This window comes from Typopeltis vanoorti, chromosome 3, assembly GCF_054136105.1.
Source record: "Typopeltis vanoorti isolate ZY-2024b chromosome 3, IOZ_Tvanoo_1.0, whole genome shotgun sequence".
Classification (NCBI taxonomy): Eukaryota; Metazoa; Arthropoda; class Arachnida; order Uropygi; family Thelyphonidae; genus Typopeltis; species Typopeltis vanoorti.
Window position 1 is genome coordinate 105,665,927 of NC_143551.1, and position 22,896 is coordinate 105,688,822.

At 36.6% G+C, this 22,896-nt stretch overlaps 1 protein-coding gene across 5 annotated transcripts in view; it reads right to left on the reverse strand.

Annotated features, from left to right (window-relative positions):
• LOC150108442 (solute carrier family 41 member 1-like) overlaps nucleotides 1-22,896 on the reverse strand; it is a 294,151-nt gene that overhangs the window by 159,965 nt on the left and 111,290 nt on the right. Inside the window, exon 1 of one of the 5 annotated variants that reach the window (XM_090390784.1) lies at nucleotides 16,177-16,268. The exons of 3 other annotated variants lie outside the window; for them this stretch is intronic. The gene's annotated coding sequence lies outside the window, so the exon portion shown is untranslated. Of the gene's footprint in view, nucleotides 1-16,176; nucleotides 16,269-22,896 lie in introns of those variants that run through there. One more of the 5 variants, XM_090390788.1, reaches the window with a different exon arrangement.

A 22,896-nucleotide genomic window follows, 5' to 3' on the forward strand; every position in this document is an offset into this window, starting at 1 on the left:
AAAGCACAAGAATCGCAACTAAAATTTCTAGAACTAGTTACTGGTCCCTGACATCTTCCTATATAATACTTTATTTTGTTCTTTGAGACTGATGTGAAAGTTTGTTGTCTGGAAGTTTAGCAATAAGTTTTTAAACTTTTTTTAAACTATCGTTTCTTGACTGTAGATAAATTAATTTGGTTTGTGGAAAGGATAATGCGACTCTTTAAAGTAGGTGCTTAAAAGCCATGTCCTTATAATGTAAACATCCATCTATCATGTAGTTAAAAAAAAAAAAATCCTTCAGTGTGTACTTATTACAAGGAATCCATCTTCTCCTGACTGACAAATAAATATGACAACTTGTGTACTTATACTGATGAACAGTAGTTGAGTATATAGTAGTTGAGAATATAGAGCATCTCTTTAAGTTACTTAAAGAGATGCTCTATATTCTATTTGTCCCATCACATGATGGTACGTGATAGGGGACAATTTTATATACTACAATCAAATAGCCCCTTTTAACCTGCAACTAACAATACCCATTCTATAATCTTTATTCATAAATTGTATATTCACTTCCTCCAGCAGTTTTTCATAAAGCTGCTTATATTTATGCACAAGTGGCTTTATAAACAGCTATTTATACTTATAAATTGTAATATTTGTACTTTTAAAGATGCATCTACATCTAAACACAACCATAATCCTTCAATCATCAGTATTGGGCAATGTCTTGTGTACACACAAATTCAACTTCCACAGATGCCCCTCCTTGTCTTATCCCACATTTCATATTTTATATATAAAAGAATAATAAAAAATAAACCAAAAATTCAAATGGTATCCCTTAATCGTAATAACCTTTCAAAAGTTTATAGGTCCATGACACCATTTGCCCCTCCACCTGCCCATGTGTCTGCATTCAATAATCTTAATCTGTCTTCATAATCCCAACATCTACAGCTGAGACTTTTCTTTGAATCCTCTTCATAGTTTCTTCATCTACTCAGAACCCTAAAGACCAAATCTGAACAGTAATCCAGTAATAATATCAGGGTTTTGTAAAGAGGCAAAACGTCAATGTTTATTACAGATCACAATTATCCTCCCAGTTGTATTTGCAATCTCCATTATGTGACCTTTGAACTACTTGACCATCATAATTCAGAGATCCCTAGCTTCATCAGTTAATCCAAGACTAATCCTAAGATTTATAATAAGCTGTTGGAAATCACAACACAGTAAAGTGTATAAAGTGTATGTCTGTGAAGTGTTGTGTTCTTAAGACCAGTTTGTCTGTTTTGCAGGAGGAAAAACTCCAGATAAACTGGGAAGAAAAATCTTGCAGTCCACATCCAAGACTGACTAACTTCGCTATGTCTAAGAAAGGTCCTTAGCTCCTCATGCCAGCGAACAAGAATCGAACCGCAGGACATTCCTTTCCCAGGAATATGGTTGAAAAGGCTAACCGCACGGACTATCTTATCCAGGTCACTAGTTTATATCACAATCCTATATCTTCAAATTTATGTAACAGCCTTTCAGGAGGTACCTGTCAAATACCATAGCAAAGTCCAACAGTATAGCATATCCATTCCTTTTATCCAACTGACCCATAACTATTATAAAGTGAGCAAATAACTCAACTCAGATGCAACACCTTTATAAGGTATATCTATACTAAAAAGTAGAGATAGTCTGTCAACCTATTTATGCATGTGATTCTTACTAATTTTTCTAATACCTTCACCACCACTCTAGAAATATCGATAGATTGACTATTAGACATCAGTTATTGCATCATCCTCGTATAATAGGATTCATGCATTCTTTCCATTCCTGCAGAATCTTTTCTAAGCTAAGACTCAAATTATACACCCAGGTAAAGGGGACCAACCAGTTTAGTTAAACATTCCTATAGAATAAGAACTAATATCCTATGTGTGTATCTAGTGCTGAATTTTTTCTCTGGTTATGGAACAACTGTAGAACCTCCTCCTGATGCACTTTTCTCTCATCCAAACGTATAAGCACTGCGCTTTGGTTACACATACATGTTGATAGATCTTGGCAAAATGAGCAATCGTTACTGCCTCCATTCAGTAAATTTATTCTTTCACTTTCATTTCTTTTTACTTGCAGCATAATAATAAACTTCCTTTGCATTGTTCTTAGCCTACTCAACTAATTTCTTTTCCAATTCTGATTTCTGGTCTGCTCTTTATAACTCTTGTCATTCTTATTTTCACAGTATTTTTTTTTTACATCTTACTATAGATAGGTGTGCAAAGGTAGATTTAAATGACATGCATTAGCTCTATGAGTAAAGGTAAAATAATTATGGGTGATTTGAATTATGGAGATATAGAGTGGAAGGAGATAAAGTAAAGAAACGGAATTAGAATTCATACAGTTACTAAAAAACATGTTTTTGAGGGAACTTGTGGATCAAGAATATTGGATTTGGTGACGACATCTGAGAATGTGTCCTAATCCAAGGTGGCTGAACAGAATATCAGTGTGGTATATGGAAGAAGGTGTGAAAAATCTTGGATTAAGACACGATATTGAATGGCAGCCAACATCAAGTAGAGTGACGTGGGAAAACATGAGAATGGGGAACTGGACAATGAGACATTTGTGCCTATGGTCCTACAGAAAGTTCTATTAAGGTAGAAATGGAGGAATTTTTTTGAGGTATTAGAGAAAGCAACTGACACAATGAAAAATTGGTCCTTGTTAAGGATCTAAATGGCAGAGTAGGAAATGTTTGTCAGACATAGGAAAATATTTGGGGAAAATTTGGAGAAAAGGGCAAATCTAGTAATAATGGCAAAACTGTTGGATTTCTGCTCATTATACAAACTAGTTATTACTAACATGATGTTCCAACATAAAAATGTGCACAAATTCACATGGAGAGAGAAGAGGCAAGGAATAAGAAATGTCTCATTGACTATGTTATTCATATTTATAAATTTAGGGACATAAAAACACACGTGTTGAACAGATTATTTTATTAATTACTAATAAAATAAAACTTGATGTTTCGACCCCTGTATTGAGGTCATCATCAGAAGGATGCAAGTGTATAAGGAACCAAGCTACATGTTCTAGCCCTGCATACCAGTCAACTAAATCTACGTAGTTAATCCTTTTCCCTAGCCTGACCTCTAGTGATAAAAAAAAAATTTAATTTAATTAAATTAAAAAAATAAAATTAAAAAAAAATACAACTACAATAAATTGCTAAAGTCCTCATGTAATAATATTCTTCTGGATTTGTACAGTTCTGATTGTTATAATATCAATCAGAATTAATCATTCCTAACATAAGGAATGGCAACAGCATTCCTGAAATCTTTTTTGTTCTTACTGGTATCTTTGTGGAGGATCTTGTGAATAGTTTTTTTTTACTGTATCCATTTTTTTTTTTTAAATGTTTGGTTGATGATCTTGTATTCCTGGTTTAGAAATTCTTCATTAGAATAAATAGTTAGAGCTCTGTGTTTAAGGGTGCTTATGACACCTAGTTTTTTTGTGTTGGGTGGTGGTGGTAAGAATTTTTGTGTATGTATTGGCCTGTGTGTGTAGGTTTGCGGTAAACTGAGAAAGAGAGACGGCCAGAGGGATGACGTGTGACAAGTGTGTCTAGGAACGGAAGAGAGTTGTTTTTCCCATTTCAATGGTGAATTGGATACGTTTGTGTTGTTTGTTTAGGTGGCTAAGGAATGTATTTAGAGCTTCGCGACCGTGGAGCCAAATGGCAAAAACATCGTCGACATATCGAAGCCAAATTTTGGGCTTTAGACATGCTGTCTCTAGAGCACGTTGCTCAAAGTCTTCCACATAAAAGTTAGCTATTGGGGGGGGGGGGGGAGCGGTGAGTCCATGTCTGTACCTTCTTTTTGAAGGTAAAAATTGTTTGCAACACGAAAATATTCAGAGCAGAGTATGTGGACAAAGAGGGCAGTGATGTCGTGTGGAAAAATGTTCTGCAAGAGCAGCATTGTGTCATTGATTGGGACATTGGTGAAAAGGGAAGTTATGTCAAAGCTGACTAATAAATCTTGGTCCTTAATGTTTTTAATTTTATAATGAAATGTTGTGTATTTTTTTATGTGGGAAGGGGACTGACCTAACAATTCCTAGAGTGTGGCCACTAATTTTTGGGCTAAGTGATAATTTGGGCTGTCAATTCCTTCAACAATCCGACGTAGTGGTGTGCCTGCTTTGTGTATATTTTTGGCAGGCCATAAATTCTGAGCACACAGAGCTCTAAGTACATTCCTTAACCACCTAAAAAACAACATAAACTTATCCAATTCACCACTGAAATGGAAAAAAACAACTCTCTTCCATTCCTAGACATACATCTTCCCTCTGGCAGTCTCTCCTTCTCAGTTTACCGCAAACCTACACACACAGGCCAATACATACACAAAAATTCTTACCACCACCCAACACAAAAACTAGGTGTCATAAGCATCCTTAAACACAGAGCTCTAACTATTTGTTCTAATGAACAAGCTCTAAACCAGGAAAACACAAGATCATCAACCAAACATTTATAAAAAAATGGATACAGTAAAAAAACTATTCACAAGATCCTCCACAAAGATACCAGTAAGAACAAAAAAAAAAGATTTCAGGAATGCTATTACCATTCCTTATGTTAGAGGCATTTCTGAAAAAATAGACAGAACACTATGCAAATACAACATTAAAACCACTTTTAAACCCCCGAATAAGTTAAAGACACCTACTCAGTTCTTCTAAAGATTCTCTTCCACATCTAGCCAACCCAGGGGTATACAAAATACAATGCACATGTAACATACCATACATAGGGGAAACAGGTGTGCGAACTATCCCAATCAGGCAAGACGAACACAAACGACACATTAAATACCTCCATTTTGGAAAAACCGACCTTTCTGCCCACACACTCCAAACATACCACAGAACTGATTGGAAAAATACCAAATCCCTATACCGCACCAAAACCTGGTTTGAGAGAAAATTTAAAGAGTCATGTGAAATGCTCAAACATAGCCCTAATCTCAACAAAAATGTGGCCTAACCATTCCAAGAATGTGGAGGACCCATCTACAACCTATATAACAACCTAAACTAGCTGTAGAAAAATCCCACTACAAGAAGACAACCTGGTGAAATGTTTGTAACATTCAACAGCTACTGAAGGATAACATGAGGACTTTAGCAGTTTATTATAGTTTTATTTTTTATTATTTTATTTATTTATTTATTTTATTTTATTATTTTTATTTTTTTAAAATTTAATTTAATTTTTATAACTAGAGGTCGGGCCAGGGAAAAGGATTAATTAACTATGTACTTTTAATTTACCGGTATACAGGGCTAGAGCATGTAGCTTGGTTCCTTATACACTTGTATCCTTCTGATGATGACCTCGATACAGGGGTCGGAACGTCAAGTTTTATTTTATTAGTAATTAATAAAATAATCTGTTCAACACGTGTGTTTTTATGTCCCTAAATTTATAAATATGAATGCTGATCGCCATGTAACCTTAAAAGAAAGAATGACTATGTTATTGTTGACAGTGATGTTTTCTAGCTAATACAGGACACTGGAGTGTACAGAGAATTTGAAATTGATCACCACTTAGTCTCGAGTAGGATAAAATTGAATTTCATACTGAAAAGAAGAACGTATAAAGTTTTACAGCTATTAAAAGTTGAGCAGCTCTCAGATGTGAACTGTAGACTAAAATATACAAACATTATTCAAGAAAAAAATGAAAGAGTTTGAGAACAGGTACCAAATCTTGGAGATTCAGTGGCAAGCCCTGAAGAAAACATTGATTCAGCCAGAGGGGGAGGGGTGGTATGTGATGAGGTTGTCTGCAAGGATAGAAAAATCAGAACTCCATGTTGGACACAGGAAGTTAAAGACGCAGTGATGGAAAAGAAGAAAGCTTATCAAAAGTTCCTGGCAAATAAGTCAGCTTGTGCTCTTAGAGAATACAGAGCCAAACGTAAAAAAACTAAACACTGTAAAATTAGTTAAAACAAAAGTCATGGGAAGACTTTGGTAAGAGTATAGAAAATAAATATCATGAAGGTGGCAAGATATTCTGGAGGTTGTTGAAATACCTCAGAAATGGAGGAAAAAGTGCTGTAAAAGGAATTTGAGATGATAAAGATGACATGAAAACTGGAGAAAAAGATATCCTTCAAGTATAGTGTAATTACTTCGAAAAATTGCTAAATGAAACAATCAGTAGCACAGTGGTTAAAAACACTGACCAGGCATGCAATCAGGATACAAATCCACACTTTAAGCAGAAAAGCCATCAAAAGCCTGAAACGTGGAAAGGCAACTGAGGTAGATGATATTCGACTAGAAATTCTCAAGTATGGAGGTATAAAAGTCTCACAGTGGCTGCATTGCATACTTCAGAAGACCTGGACAGAGGGATGAATTCCAGATGATTAGAGTAGAGCTCTCATAGTACCCATATATAAAAAGGGAAATAAAACTGAATGTGAGAATTACGGAGGTATTTCCCTACTGAGTGTTCCTGGTAAGATTTATGGAAGTGTTTTTTTAATTATTATTCCGTACCCCCTCCAGGGAGTCCAAAGACTCATCGAGGGAGATTACCTACTCTACAACTCTCCATCTCCACCAACTGCAACTACTTGAGAAACAGTTGAGAAGGATTGTGGAAGGGGAGCTTGGTGAAGAATAAGCTAGTCAGGCCAAATAGAGGCTGTCAGGATCAGATTTTCACTTTACGACAAATAGCTGTGAAATCATGGGAATATAACAAAGATCTGTATTTAAGTTTTGTAGATCTAGAAAAGGCATACGAGGTTCCAAGAGAAAAGCTATTCAAAATGCTACATTTGTATGGCATCAATGGGGCACTATATCAAGCAATACTTAATGTTGTTTATTTTTTAACGGTATATATTAGAACACAGAAACTAAGTAAATAATTAATTTATTTATTTATTGCTGATATTTCGCTGGTGTTATAACCAGCATCTTCAGAGCACAAAAACACAGTTTGTCACAATACGTGAGACTATAACAACATGGTGTAATCAACGGACTAGTTAAACAAAATTGTAGCAGCAACACAAAGACTAGAGTCCTGATTTTTGGCGCCCTCTATCTGAAGAAAAAAAAAAACCTAGTTTTTTTCTTAAGATGACTGTCTCCCAGATCTTAGGCAAGTTAATACAGCCATATTTGTTGAGATTTGGAGTGTGTTTCAGGGCTTCTGTCACCTCTAAGAACAATCTCTCTGACTTGTAAGAGCTTCTGTGTAGTACTTTTGTGTTTTTCCAGTTGATCCTGTGTGCAGGGGTATCGAGAGCATGGTCTGCTAGGCCCGACTTGCCATAGTGATAATTCCAGATGTATCTTTTGTGTTCGCTGATGTGGATGTTCACAGTTCTTCCTGTTTGACTGTAATAGGCTTGATTACATGAGCAGGGTACTTGGTAGACTCCTGGATGTGATAAAGGGGGAATACTGTCCTTGGGTGAGCAGATAAGGGTTGCTAATTTGCTACATGGTCTGAATGTAGTGCTTAGTTTATGTTTATTAAGAATTCTTGAAATCTTATCAGATGTGCCTTTAATGTATGGAATGGTGACTGTTTTGTTGTAGTTCTCTGTGGCAGATGGTGGGAGGGGTTTCTTAGGAGCGTTTAGTATTTTTATTTATGTTATGTGGATTATAGCCATTGGCCAAGAAGGTGTGGCGTAAGTGAGCCAGTTCAGCAGCAAGAGCATTGTCATTGGAGCAGATTGCTCTCGCTCTATGGGTGTGATGATGGTGTGATTGTGTAAGTATCGTGTAAGTATCTCCCCGTATGTGTGGGTTTTTAGAAAACCCACACAAGTACCCTGCTCATGTAATCAATTATTTACTTAGTTTCTGTGTTCTAATATATATATATATATATATATATATATACCGTTAAAAAATAAACAACATGTTCGATGAACACATAAGTCTGGCTACACGTTTAAGCAATACTTAAGTCTTTATTTGAGTTGTAAGTCAGCAGTTTGAATTGATGTACAGGAAGATGAAATCTGGTGTCAGACAAGGATGTACATTATCCCCTCTGTTATTCATTATCTATATGGATCATATTATGAAGCAAAATGGTATTAAACCTGATATCAAAGTTGGAAATGTTCATCTCAGCTCTACTTTATGCAGACGATGTAATACGTCTAAATAAATCCAGTATAAGTCTGCAAGATTCCCTGACTAAACTGAATAACTGTTGCAATAGATATGGTATGAAGATCAGCAATGACAAGACAAAGAAAATAGGCAGAAGCACTGAAAATATCAACTGCATTGTGAATGGAAAACCTATAGAATAAGTGAAACATTTCAGCTACTTAGGCACAATTTTTAGTGAAGATGGTAAATTAAATATGGAAATAGACAACAGAATCAACAAAGCTAGTATGGTAGGAAGTCAACTGAATACATTTATATGGAATAAAAGAGAAATTAGTCAAAACACTAAATTAGCTGTATACAAGACAGTGTTCAAACCAATTTTAACTTGTGGATCTGAGAACGGAGTTAGAAATAAAACACTTGACCAAAGACTAGAGACCGCATGAGTCCTGAGAAAGATTAGAGGCGTGAACAGATGGCATCAGATATTAGGAAAGAACTTGACATTGTTAGCATCCAGAAATATGATAACAGCTAATCTCAGGTGGTATGGTCACTTAAGCAGAATGGGAAGGAAAGATTAGCAAAAAGTGTTGTGTCAGGTTGGCAGGAAAAAGACCTAGAGGAAGACCAAGATATAGGTGGACTGATATGGTACAAAGTGCCTTAGAGGATAGAAATGTAAGATCTGATAATGTTGGAGTCTTGACATTTAACAGATTGATTTGGAGGAAAATTGTAGAAAATAAGTTAGTAATTATGTAAGTTTTTCATGTTGTACCATCATATCCTGTACATCCCTTGAGGGTACATGTCAGGAATTTGACGAGGCCAGGGATTTGGCTGATAAGGAACTGAAGTTAAGAGGTCATACTGCAAAAATTGGCAAACTAGTTCAAAAGATCACCTGGATGCTTAGAAATATGTTGACTAACTAGTAGGGACAAAAAAGTCATTATTCCTGTTTAAGTCTCTGATACAACCCCATTTGGACTATTGTGCTTGGATTTGCTACCAGAATGGAAATGGACTGCCTGTGGTTGTTCGTTCTTCAGTAAATCAGTTTAAGGAGAGGTATGATAGGTATATTGTGAACTATGTTATGGGCCTCCAATGAGTCTTGACTCCATTGAGATGCCTGCTAACGATAATCTTGTTTAATAAGGATTATCCTCCCCCCCCCACCTGAAGGAAAAATGTTTTTCATGAATGTTAAGGTGTCATTAAATGGAATATTAGTAAACAGCAGGGTGATGTCAAAGCTTACTAATATATCTGATTATTTAAAGTTAAATTTTCAATCAAGATTTTGAAATGAGTTTTTTTTTTCTTTTTCTGTAGGATGCATTAAAGTCCAGTTGTCGTGTGAGATTCCCCCAATTTTCCTCATCTGTCCCTTAGGACTGGTTGAGTCCTCCAATGAGGGCTTTTAAGTATGTATTTTGACTGTAGATCTGTGTGTGTGTTCACGGGCCGGTTTGCCTGTTCTAAAAGATGAAAAACAAGTTTCCGGGTGAAAAAATCCTCTACCTCCGTATGAGACCGCCTAACTCACCTTTAGTCAAAAGAGAACAGATAAAGGTTCTTCAAGTCATGGACAGGAATCGCAGCCAGGTCTTTCCGACCAAAGGGCTTCATCTATACTGACGAAGACACGGAGGCTCTGGTAAGTCCAGTGAAGGGGGTAAAAGAGTTAGCCAGCTGTTTTGACAATTTGCAGCATGGAACATCAGTGGCATCTACTATAGGTCTTTGGGAGGGAATTAGGCTTGTGAACTTTTGGTAAACCACATATCCAGGGTGGGGAGATGAAAACCAACGGGTTTGAGTTTTTTTTTGTAATGTCCAGTAGCCAGGAAGATACTTCAGGTTTTTTTAGTTGTTAAAAAAAAAAAACTTGCATTTTTGTGGGATCATGATCTAGCACAATCTCTGTCACACGGGATATAATTTAAGTTATATCCCATGGCATTAAGCACTGTGGCTTTACCCTTATCTGCTTTGGTGATGACAATACTTTTTTCTTTCCATAACTTTCTGAGAGCAGTGAGTTGACCAGAAGATATACTTTTTGGAGACAATGACTGGGAGAGGATATTGGCGACATCAAGTCTGATGTTGTTGGCTATTTCCAGAGCTAAGCAACAGATTCCGCCTTCTATGTTGTATATCATATCTAGCAACAGAACTTTCTTCAAAAAGGAAAGACTGTTTTTAGAATCTGCGGTGGCACTCAGAAATCAACCAAATTTAAATAAATACAAATACATAAAACTTTCCAAAATATAGGAAACAATAATTGTCAGAGCTCCCACTTTACATCCTAGGCAACCTACAAATGCCCATAGAGGGTGCACCACCTAGATAGGACTTCAGTCATCCATGTGTTTCATCTAGTTATGTGTGTGTTACAAGGGTTATTTGTAATCCCTGAAGATGTCTCAATGACAGAAGAAATATCGGAAGCATTAAAATTAGTTTTTTAGCCTTAACACATGGACAAGTTAAGGGCTAGAGCAGTGCACTGTCATGACAGAACAAGAGTTAATTTCCATTCGATGTATGAATAATTACACATGGAAAGATCCAAGCACATGAAACAACTTCAAGATGTTCTGTTCCTCTTGCAACATCAAAGATCAATGATGAATCAGCTACAAAACAAATAATTATCCAGACATTCTTTCAAGACTTGTGATTTAGCTCTGCAATCCTTGTGAAATTCAAAATTTTGCAACTTTAGAAGCAGTGCTATTATAACATTTAATTACAGCAATTAATAAATAAACTTGTTTTCATTTATAATGTACTGTACTTATAAACTTGTATCATTTTTACCTGTACTAGTTCATATAATTCATAAATTTGCATTTCATATACATTCAATATTTAAGTTTCTAGCAGTTTATCGTGCTCTAGACATATGGGAGAGGTATAATTAGTGGATCAGAGGTCTACTAATGAATTATTATGTGCCTAGCATTGGTCTGGCAAAACAGCTAATCTGGCAAGGCACTGGAACCAAGAGTGCAAAAAAAAAATCAGTAGTGTACCTGTAATATGCCACAGGCCATCTCATCATGCCAAGGTGCATAACTTAACACATACCAACATTGAATTGTCAGCCATTACCATTTGGTCACATTTTCAGCCTATTCAAATCATTCTGTCAGTGCTGAATATCAATAGCATCCCTGACTGCCCACCTCTCCATCAGCTACCCACTTATCTAAAACAATAGTTTATGTCCCAATTCCATATTCTCCAGTTTATATAACAGCTTTTTATGTGGTATTCTATCGAATACCTTAGCAAAGTCCAACAGTATCGTGGTATATCCATTCCCTTTATTCAACTCAGCTATATTATAAAATAAGAGCAAACTGCTCACACATGGCCTGCCTTTAGTAAACCCATGCGTTCCTTGCAAAGTATAGCTTGTTTATCAACCCATTTGTGTATGAATTCTTACCAACTTCTCTGAAATCTTCACAATCACTCCAGAGATACAGATAGGTCAGACATCAATCTTCGTATCACTCTTGATACAAAAAGTGATTAATCAAATGTCTTGGAAATATCAAGTGACATCAGCTTCTCTAAGTCTTTCCATGGCCTATGTCCAAAGCAACAAGGTTAATGATATCTGCTATAAAATGAGAATGGTAGAAGTGATAGTGGTAATCACTAACTAATGGGTCTTCAGTAAAGGAAGTAAAGAGGCTAATTGTTGTTGACCATCTCTATCACTTTTGAGAGCATACGGTGAAGGATGATAGTCAGATGGACTACTTTTCTCTTTTTAGGTGCAGGATGAATAAAGGCTTGCTTCCATGCCAGACGAGTATGCCATTATAGGTGATATAGTATGAGATAATTCTGTAACAAGTTTAGAACACAACTGGAGGGATATCATCTGAAAAAGTACTTCGTATTATATGCAATTTGTTTTACTTGTCTATTCAAGAGTTGGAGGAATAGGCTGGCCTATTGTTGGATGATGTTACCATGGCAGCATTAAGATGTAGAGGAAGTAGAAAGAAGAGCAGAAGTCACGCTCAATCTTATAAAAGGTACCAGGAAAGATCAACTGCCAGATGAGCAGAATGCAAGCTTATTGCGTTTGGCTTTACGGAGCCTATTTTGAAATTGTATTACAACTGTTTAGTATGTAGTGTAGGCTAAATGAGGAGCTTAAGTTTTTGACTTGAACCATTGAAATAAGCTGTATTTATTTTTTTTTAAAATCATGGACTGCAAAAGGCACTTTTTTTTTTTTTTTTTTTTAAATAGAGAACCATGGCTTGAATAGAGATTGGAGTTTGCAGTTGAGTGGTGAATGAAGGCTCAAGTTCCAGTAAGGATTACTGCAATTATTCAAGGGAGGTGTTTAGATTGGAAGATAACTGATGGTCTGATGACTGATCAAGAAATCAGTAATCAGACAATTGAAAAGAGGTGTAAAAATCTCAAGAGACATTTAACACTTGGCATCACTGTAGGGCCATGGGAAAGAAGGCAGAGATCGGATGGAAAGAGATTAATCTGTAGAATAGGAGGTATAAACAAAGTTATGATCAGCATTACCTAGAGGAGAACAAACGTCTATAGTTGAAAGTTTATTTTTCACTTGGTTAGAGTATAATAAAATTAGTTTAATCCTTTATCCAAGTGTGAGCAAACAAAGTTTGCACCTGAAAGTATCTTCAGGACTGGGGTAAGGTGGTACGACACCAGGGCAACTCGTTGCAAAGGTGGAGCAAGCTACCAACACTGCTATCTCAGTATCTCCTATAATGCAAAACACATCTCCTTGCGGATATGTCTAATGTTATGCATTAAGGGAAGGGCCACTACTAGTCTGGGTAGTGGCCCTTCCCTTAATGCATAACATTAGACATATCCGCAAGGAGATGTGTTTTGCATTATAGGAGATACTGAGATAGCAATGTTGGTAGCTTGCTCCACCTTTGCAACGAGTTGCCCTGGTGTCGTACCACCTTACCCCAGTCCTGAAGATACTTTCAGGCGCAAACTTTGTTTGCTCACACTTGGATAAAGGATTAAACTAATTTTATTATAAACGTCTATAGTGTTTTTGACATATTTTTAATATAAGTCCAGTGTTAGAAGAATGACGAGGATACGGGATTCTGGTTAGAAAGTTAACGCAATAGATCATGACTTAACAACAAATGAGTCAACTTCCCTTCTGCCTTGAACTGTGAAATTCAATAAACAAAACAGCCAAGGAGTTTCTCTTCCACTAAGAAACTCATTTTACCATAAGAAATCATTTTTGAAATAAGTTAGTCAAAGAGGGCAGCACAGTGGTCTGAATTAGGAGAGTGGTAAAAGCAGCCAATGAAAACTATAACATGATGTAAGGAAATCTTATGCCAGAGTAGATCAAATTGTAGATTTCAGGTTTGATCTTTGACAAGGAATGTCTGATGTGACAAAAGTGCATGTTCCTCCATTTTTACAGAAGGCATCATGTAAGATGCAATTGGGACAGCTGAGATGGACTATAGCCATGGAGGATACCAATTAGGGTGTTAAATTACCGCTGAACCCATTCAGTTGCTGGCTTGGTTGGCCAAGTAGTTAATATAGCCACTCCAGCCAAAAGGCTGTAGGTTTGAATCCTGCCATGGGCATGGATGTTTGCGATTCTGTGAAAATACTAGTGGTGGTGGGGAATAGATGGCATTGGTGTAGATGCAGTTTGCTGTAGTTGGTGGATTGAGTGTGTGTGAGTAGGTGCCCTCCCTCGATGAGTCTTTGGAATCCTTGGAGGTGTCACGTAATAATATTAATAATTAGGATCAGCAGATCAAGTTCTGATGCTTTAAGTAGTGGTGGTGTACACCATTAATATTTGCAGTGATGTGCCAGATATCAGTGAAAATGTGAAAGTGCTGTTTACTGGATGATATTTTGAATTAAATACCATTTCACTGACAGTTCTGAATGATTAAAATCCATTTAAAGGCAGTAACACCACACAGAAAATTATTTAAGCAAATTGAAATGTGAATAGCACATTGGTATTTTCACAGATAATCACAAACATCTATGTCCAAGGCAGGATTCGAAGCTGCAGCCTTTTCGCTGGAGAGTGGATACGTTAACTACTTGGCCAACCAGGCTGGCAAGATTATCCTATCAGCTTATCCAAACCAATATACTATAAAGAAATTTACAACTGACTTTCATGTGTGCTACTGTCATTAGAAAAGTTAAAAGACTCATGTTTGTAATTCAAGATTTAAATAGAGCTCATTTAAACTATATACTGAGTATCTGTTTATTTATGTATGTATGTCAATGTGATAGTTAGTGTATATATCAACATTCCTTTGGTAAATGAAAAAAATTTTCAAAGCATGCTTGGATAACTATAACAAAATGTCAAGAACAATACTTTAATGACTGAAATTGACAGTTAAAGCAGAACAAAAAAGTGGATCCGAAAATGAAGTGATTTTCAAATATAAGCCAAATTACATTCCAGTTACACTGTATTTTAATCAACATAATGGGACTGGTGAAGGTTTATTCAATTTTTTTTGTACTATGTTGCTAGCAAAGGTTGGTTGATTGGTAGAGCCTCTGCTACTAATGGCTCACGCAAAAAGTTAAACAAGTTTGAGCACAGTTAGTAGCTGGAAGGGAGAAAATTGTTAGATGCTGTTGGCAGACTCTCCCTCGATGAGTCTTTGGGCTCTCTGGAGGTATTAAATAATAATAATAATAAAATATTATGTAGTAGCTTTCAAGAACAAGTCCTGGAACCCCATGTAACAACAATTTAATATTTTCAAGCATGACACTATTTTATAAACATTCTTATGATAAACTTACAATTATATAATTTACTGTTCTAATACTTTGAAATTAAAGACTATATCAATGTTTATCAGTATTGGGTAAAATGGGTGCATGGCGCTAATAATACGAAGTAAGATTGATAAAATTTGGTGGAAATTTACGATTATCTTTGCTTGGAAAGTTTTCTCCCGTTCTGTTAGCCCACAGAAACCTGCGTAAATAGCAAGAAGAATTTGTGACCTTTGCGATAAGTAACAACTTTCTCTGCGAATGTGACAGCTGAACGAAACTTGGTAACTTTGCACAAAGGTTACTTTTCCTCAGTTTTGTTAACACCCTCGCCATTTTGCTGCGTATTGTCAAGAGATTTTAAAGCCGGTCAGGTTACCAATATGCTACGTTATTCGATGAAAAGTCCAGTTATTTTTCAGGTTGACAAACAAGGCAGCAAATATTCTTTTTGTTATGAGTACTCCGAACGACGTCAGGAGATTGCATTCACGCTACATCTGGGAACGCAACATTAACGGTATTCAGACCGGCTGAAATAGGTATAATGAAAAAGACCAATGAAACGACCACGACACGCGCTTGTTTGTTCTGAAGACTGATCAAAACGTTATTCAAAGCTCAACATGCCGGTAGAGCAGACAAACATTTCATTATAAGGTTTTTTTTAAATGTTAGTACATGTTTTCGATATTTCAAGGCACATCATTATTTACGAACTTTTTCTTGAGAAGTATCGAAAGAAAAAGTACAGTAAAGGAAAATGAGGTTTTATTATTTTTACATGAATAAAGAGCGAATGAAGAATAAATTACATTAAAATTGACATTGAAGATTAATGAACTTTAAAACAGTAACGAGCTCTATTCCTTCCTTTTTTAAATATAGTATTTTAAAATTTCTTCAAACATAAATGTTCTAAAGGTAGATTTAAGTTATCGGAAATGAGCTAGGTTCTATTTAGCCAATTTAATATCTAAAGAGCAGAAAGTTTAATATTATACAGCTATCACTAAGAAACTCAGTATCATATCATCTCTATAATTTGGAACTGAACGCTTTATTCGGAGACATATGACAATACCTACTAATACATTGGACCTTCACACAAACGACAAACAGAATAAAATATAAAAATTGACCTACCTGGAATTTTCAACTGTCTTGAAAGACAGACATGAAATCCGACCGACTCACCTAAATGTTTTAGATATTAACAGAGGTAGGTAGACGCAAACGCTGAAGATCAGGAAAACCCGCACGAGGACGTCATATATGACGTCATATACTTATGAAACAAATAAAAACCGATTCGATTTCCTTTTGATAACGAAAGCATGTAAAAGGGTTTATAGGATGGTGTTACATTTCGAGTTCGAAATTCCAATGATAAATTATCGACTGAAAAATTACTTTTCGATTAACATCTGAAAACCAAATTTTCTAAACTAATATTATTCTTAGTTATTTAAATGACTTTATGATGCAGGCAGCAATCATGAAACAAAAGTTAAAAACTTATTAATCACATTACAGTATGTATCTTATCCTTTATCTAACCACAGTTATTTTCTTTTAAAATAAAACGCAAAGGGTAGTTGCTCTGATTAATAGCGTACATCCTCGCTCCTATTCCGAGTCGCTATAATTAAAAATAAATAAGTAAAATACATATATATATATATATATATGACCAATGTACAAAGCTATATAATATCCTAAGAGAGAATTGGCTGCTCGTTTCTAGCCTCAGATGTTTGGGGAGAAAGGGGGAGGGGGTTGGATTTCGGTTGCTTTTTTTTTTTTTCCTTTCTTTTTCATATGCTCATCGAAATTTAAGGCCACATTGAGCTGGAAAGTGTATTGTGATGTAGTGCGACACACGACATAGTTTACTTATGTCGTGTGTATTTCTAAACTTAACTCGTGTAATTTAAAGATTTAAACAGTAAAGCAGGAAATAAGCATCAGCCATATAGAAATGATTTGAGAAATTTTAAGGAAAACAGTAAAGTAATGATGGTAAGTAACAGCTTGATTTCTGTTCAGGAAAGGGACTAGTCATTGCTAAATACTAAGCACCGGCCTAGTTGGCTGAGTGGTTAGCGTATCTGCTCTCCAGCCAAAAGGCTGCAGGTTCGAATCCTGCCGTGGATATGGATGCTAGTTATTGTCTTTCCCATTCATTCGTACAAGTGTATAAATACTTTCCCAAGAATGGGTCACCATAGGAGAAGTAGACCCAACCCTCCCGCAATGGGAGAGGCTTTTACCCAACAGTGGCATTAGGCTGAGGAAAAAAATGCCATGCTCCGACATAAAGATGTAAACAAATCAAGATCATCGTTAAGGTATACGCCACCCTGACATTATAAAAAAGACGATGTTTTTGTGGTTGAGATACAATTTTGCCACCCTCCTAATCTTTCCTCCTAGGTATTGCCTTTGTTGCTTAGTAGGTTAAGAGGGCCCTAGCGTAAATTCAGAGAAAGATACAAGAAATAAGAAAGTCTCATTGACTATGTTATTGCTGACAGCGATATCGTCACTCTGGTTCAGGCACATGAAAATACAAAAGATCTGAAACAGAAAGAGATCACTACTCAGTTTTGAACAGGGGAAAAAAAATCTATCGACGCCTTTCATTCCCGAAAGGAAGTAGGATGCCATTTTTAGCCATAGGAATGTTTGGAGACTGTAAAGCACTCAATCGCCATGCTTAGCTGATCAGAGATATCAAACTATCTGTAATATTTAACGGTATCTGGTGAAGAGAGCTCGGCTGACAGCTGTCGTCATCTCCCTAACTATATATTGTTGTCCGAAATAGTATGGGTTGTATGCCGATTTTCTGCAGTTTACAGGATGAAAAACCCGAGTTTCTTGGAGGAAAAAATCCGCTTGTTTGAACTATAGATCGACTACCTCGTAACCGATAAAAGAAAGGCTTAGAAAAGGTCCTCTAGTCGGAGACTAGAACTGAACTTAGAACGGTCTTTCTTCTGGCGGCCTAACGCTATGGATGCAAACGGCATTTCCACATGGCTATACGGGCCTGCAGTTTTGAGCACGATAAAACTATCACGCTGTAAAAGTTGTTTAAGAAAGTCTTAAAAAATAATCAAAGTGAGCTACTTTCAGAACTAAACTCGAATATACAAATATTATTCAAGAAAAATGAAGCCACTGGCACTATTCATAGCCAGTCCATTTGCAAACTTATCGAATGAACTTCCCATCCCCTAATCTTTCTTTGTTCTTTGGCACAACCTTTCAGTTTTTCTGTGAGGAGGGTTTTGCCAAACTACTACATATCAGCTCAGGAGCCATATTTTTTCCACTTAACTTTTTGTCCCCTATATACACACACAACACACTTGTGATATAGAATTTGTGAATTGTCATGTAGGATGAACATAAATCATTTTCTACTTCACACATGAACTGGATTCTTTAGCTATTGTATTTCCATATGAAGCAGAACCTTGCACAGTTGTTTTCAGAAAAGAAAAATGTTGTTCATATATATGAATATCCTGTGCAGTGCGTCTTTCTGTTAAGCTTCTGATTCAAAGGATTTCATAAAGAAATTCGAGAGTGCTCAACAATGGCAGGCGTCATGCCATTTAGCTGTTTATATAACGTCCAACTGTAAAGCAAATTTCCGAAACATTTTTTTTTTTAAACTACAAGGTGTTCTCTTTTATCAAGCGATTGTAAAAGTAACATCCAAATAACTACTTCTGTTATAAAATAAATAAATGTGCTAACGCGTTTTATTTCCCATGGGGAGCAGTAGGTAGTAGGCGAGATCGTTTTACCCCTGTCTAAGTTTTGGAGAATCATGAGCAATCAACTTCACCGTAGCCAACGGGAAATAGCTGCCACAAGCATGTTCTGTTCCTAATTTTTAAAAGGCATCCAGTAATGAGAGGCAGATAAGTGCTGCTATCTTTTGGTGTCTAATCCTAATGAAATATATTATGGTCTGAAATAGTGTGGATTCCACAGTCGATTTTCTGGCACTTACATGACAAAAAACTCGTGTTTCTGAGAGAGAGAGAGAGACTTGTTCGTGCCATAGATCGACTAACTCAGGAACCGGTTAAAGAAACGTTTAGGAAAAGTTCTAGTTCATCGTCATTTTCTAACTCTTTCTTCGACGTTTCCGACTTGGTCGATCTCTGGCACAGGCAAGTAGAGGTTTCCTCATCCTCCTAATGTTGTATCCGATCTCTGTTCTTTGGGAACCTTCTCTCACGGTGTCAAAAACACTGTGAGGGAAGACTTATAATGACACTTGGCACTGTTTATGGGAATAGGTTTCGCGAGACATCTCACTGTGATTGGTAAACTCAAGGGCGTTTCTAAATTAATGTCGGGGATTCTGTCGCGTATAATTTTCAAACCGGAAACAACAAAATAAAACTGTGTAACTCAAAAAGTTTTATTACTTATAGAATCAATACCTGCAGAATGCTAAACAACTTCAACATGCGCGCCTTTCGTGGCACGTAAGATGTCCAACAGATAACCAATTTCCTTCCAAGTGTTCTCCATCATTTGCAGTGTAACTGTTTCTATCGCAGCAACCATTCTAGTATTCAGTTCAAAGGGAGGTCAAAGGAGTATGGTAAATAATGCCCTTTTCGTATCCCCACAGAAAGAAATCAAGCAGCGTCATATCAGATGAGCGCGGATGCCACGGAATCGGTCTACCACGCCCAAGTGGCGGTGCTCCGTCTTGCTACACCCTCTGTCCAAAAAGAAACCAAACTTTTCGATAATAGAAGAAACTAATGGTGCCATCTGTTGTATCTTTTTATTGTCGAAAGCGGCGACCTTCATTAGTGTTGTGTCAACTGTTTATGACATTTGTTTGATTAGAAGTCGAGTTATAGTGTCAAGAGTGACAGTGTATTTTGACGAATGGTCGGAAAATGAGTTTCAAAGAGAGCTGCGATTGACTTTTGTGTTCAACTTGGTAAAAGTTTTACTGAGACGCATGAAATGCTTCAAAAAGCATACGGTGATCAATGCTTATCCCGTACTCAAGTTTACGAGTGGTTTAAAAGATTTCAAAGTGGTCGTGAGACGCTCGAGGACGACGAAAAGCCGGGCCGTTCAAAAACTGGACTGAGCGAAGTTAACATTCAAAAAGTACGTGATTTCATGAAAGAAAACTAAACTCGAAATTGTCTGCGAGATTGATTAAAGACGAATTGGGAATTCCAAAATCAATTGTGCACAACATTTTGACCGAGAGTTTGGGCATTCGTAAATTGAATTCGCGATTTGTTCCTCACAAGTTGACCGAGGACCAAAAATGTATGGAATTAAACACTGCAAGGACTTCATTAAAACCTTTCGTAAGGACTCGAACTTCGTTGAAACGATCGTTACTGATGACGAAACGTGGTGTTTTGAGTATGAGCCCGAAACAGAGTGCTGAGTGGAGACCACCAGAAGAGGGGCATCCGAAAAAAAAAAAAAAAGTCGCTTGGAGAAGTCAAAAATAAAGACAATGCTGATTTGTTTCTAATTCCAAGGGCATTATACCCAAAGAATTCGTTCCGCCTGGCCAAACGGTCAATGGTGAGTTTTATCTCGAAGTTTTGAAGCGATTGATAGCGAGAATTCGTCGTGTACGGCAAGAATATCGTGATGACTGACCGTTCGTCAAAACACACTGTCACTCTTGGCACTATAACTCGGCTTCTAATAAAAAAAATGCCACAAACAGTTGACACAACACTAATAATGGCTGCCGCGTTTGACAACAAAAAAGCTACAACAGGTGGCGCCACTAGTTTCTTCTATTTTCGAAAAGTTCGGTTTCTTTTTGGACAGAGGACGTAGAACGCCACATTTAGCTAATGATCTTCCAGCTGAGGTAACAGATACAGCTGTAGCATGTCCAGATAGTTCACAACTGCAGCTGCATTTTTCCACAAAGAAAAACAGTCCCAAAACTTCCGAAGATGTCAAAGCAAACTAGAAATTCATTTTTGGATTATCTCTTTCGAATACAGGTCAAATGGCGTGACGGTTTTTTTTCTGATTCTCATATTCTGCTGTTATGACGATTTACCCTCCGTGATACATAAGACGTTGCTTCATCACTAAATATCCATCTCCGAAGGTAATTTTCATTAGCTTCGGCTTTTGACAAAATGTCAAAAGGGATTTATGGTCTGGCTGTAAAGCCTGCACAATCTGCAGTTTGTAGGCACGGAGTTGAAGGCGGTTTGAAGAACCCTCCAAACAGTCGTTTGTGGTATATCTAACTCCAAAGGAGATCTAGTTGAGTTTTGTGGGCTTCGATAAAGTGCTTCCTGAATTCCATCATCTTCCTGCGAAGTACTCGGTTGCATATATTATTCCAGACATCAATGCGGTGAGTACAGCGTTGCCAAATAAAACTTTTTGAGTTACACTTTCATATTCTGTAAGCAATTTTATTTTGTTGCGGTTTGAAAATTATAAGGCCACGGAAACCCCAACAATAACACAGTCCAACACAATTTTTGCAGACTTTTATATGAGACTTGTTTTTTACTAATTTGGGTGTGCTGATTTCAAATAACAAACCCATTTTTCTCTATCACGTCAGGTTTTTCCTCTATGCCATTTTCTTTTTGCTAATTTGTAAGTTTTTGATAGTTTTAAGGAGGCAGTACTATTTAGAGGATCAAAAAAATCGATTTTTTAATATTATTTTCTGAAAGTATGTACTTTTAAAAAATCTGTTCCTAACTTTTTATCAAGAAATTCGAAAAATTCCCGAAGATATAGCCTATTATTCAAAGCGGCGCGCAGATCAGAATCGGAGCGCTCACCGCTCTCGCTTGTTAGTAAACGAATAAATGCGTAAGAACCTGCAACGGCACGTACTGGCGCTTTGAATGCGAGAGAGGCCGATAATTAGATACATAACTACTTAACAATATTCATTTAAAATTACAAGAATATTTATAAAAAAATAACAATTTTACTTACACATGAGTTTCAGGGAATAAATTTTTGTTTGTAGCAATTTCGGCTGTGTGTTCTGTTTTGGCAATCCCTTTGAATACTCCAACAGTAGTCGGCCATCATGTGAGAATCCCATCTTCCTTGGTACCGATCTTCCATAGTTTTTAAGTCTTGATGAAATCTTTCGCCTTGTTCATCGCTTACAGCACCTAAATTCTCGAGAAATCTATCAAGATGACTGTATAGGAAATGAAGCTTTATGCTCATGTTGCAACCGAGGCGCTAGAAAGTTTCAAGCATTGTTTCCACTAGATCTTTGCAATTGCACGCTTTTTTGTTTCCAAGAAAATTATTCGCAACCATCGTAAATAAAGTCCAGGCATCTTTCTCAATTTCGTTCATAGAGTTGATGAAATTTGGGTCTCTCATTAAAGTTCTAATTTGCGGTCCATCAAATACACCGGCTTTAATTTTTTCATAACTAAGTCGTGGAAATTTTTCACATATGTATTGGAAACAGTCACCTTGTAAATCAATAGCTTTAACATACTGCTTCATAAGACCTAGTTTGATGTGTAGAGGTGAAAAAATAATTTTTTCTCTGTCGATTAAAGGTTGATTTATAACATTCTGTTCTCCAACATTTAAGGATATTCTAAGAGGCCAATGTTTCTGACTCCAGTGTTGGTTTCTAGCTCGACTATCCCAGAAGCATAGAAAACACGGAAACTTTGTATATCCTCTTTGAAAGCCAAGTAAAAAGTTCACCATTTTAAGATCCACACAGATGATCCAGTTATGGTCTGTATATTTTAATAACTTCAGAACCTTTTTTAATGTCCTCATATGTTTCTTTTAAGTGGACTGAATAGCCAATAGGAATTGAGCCAT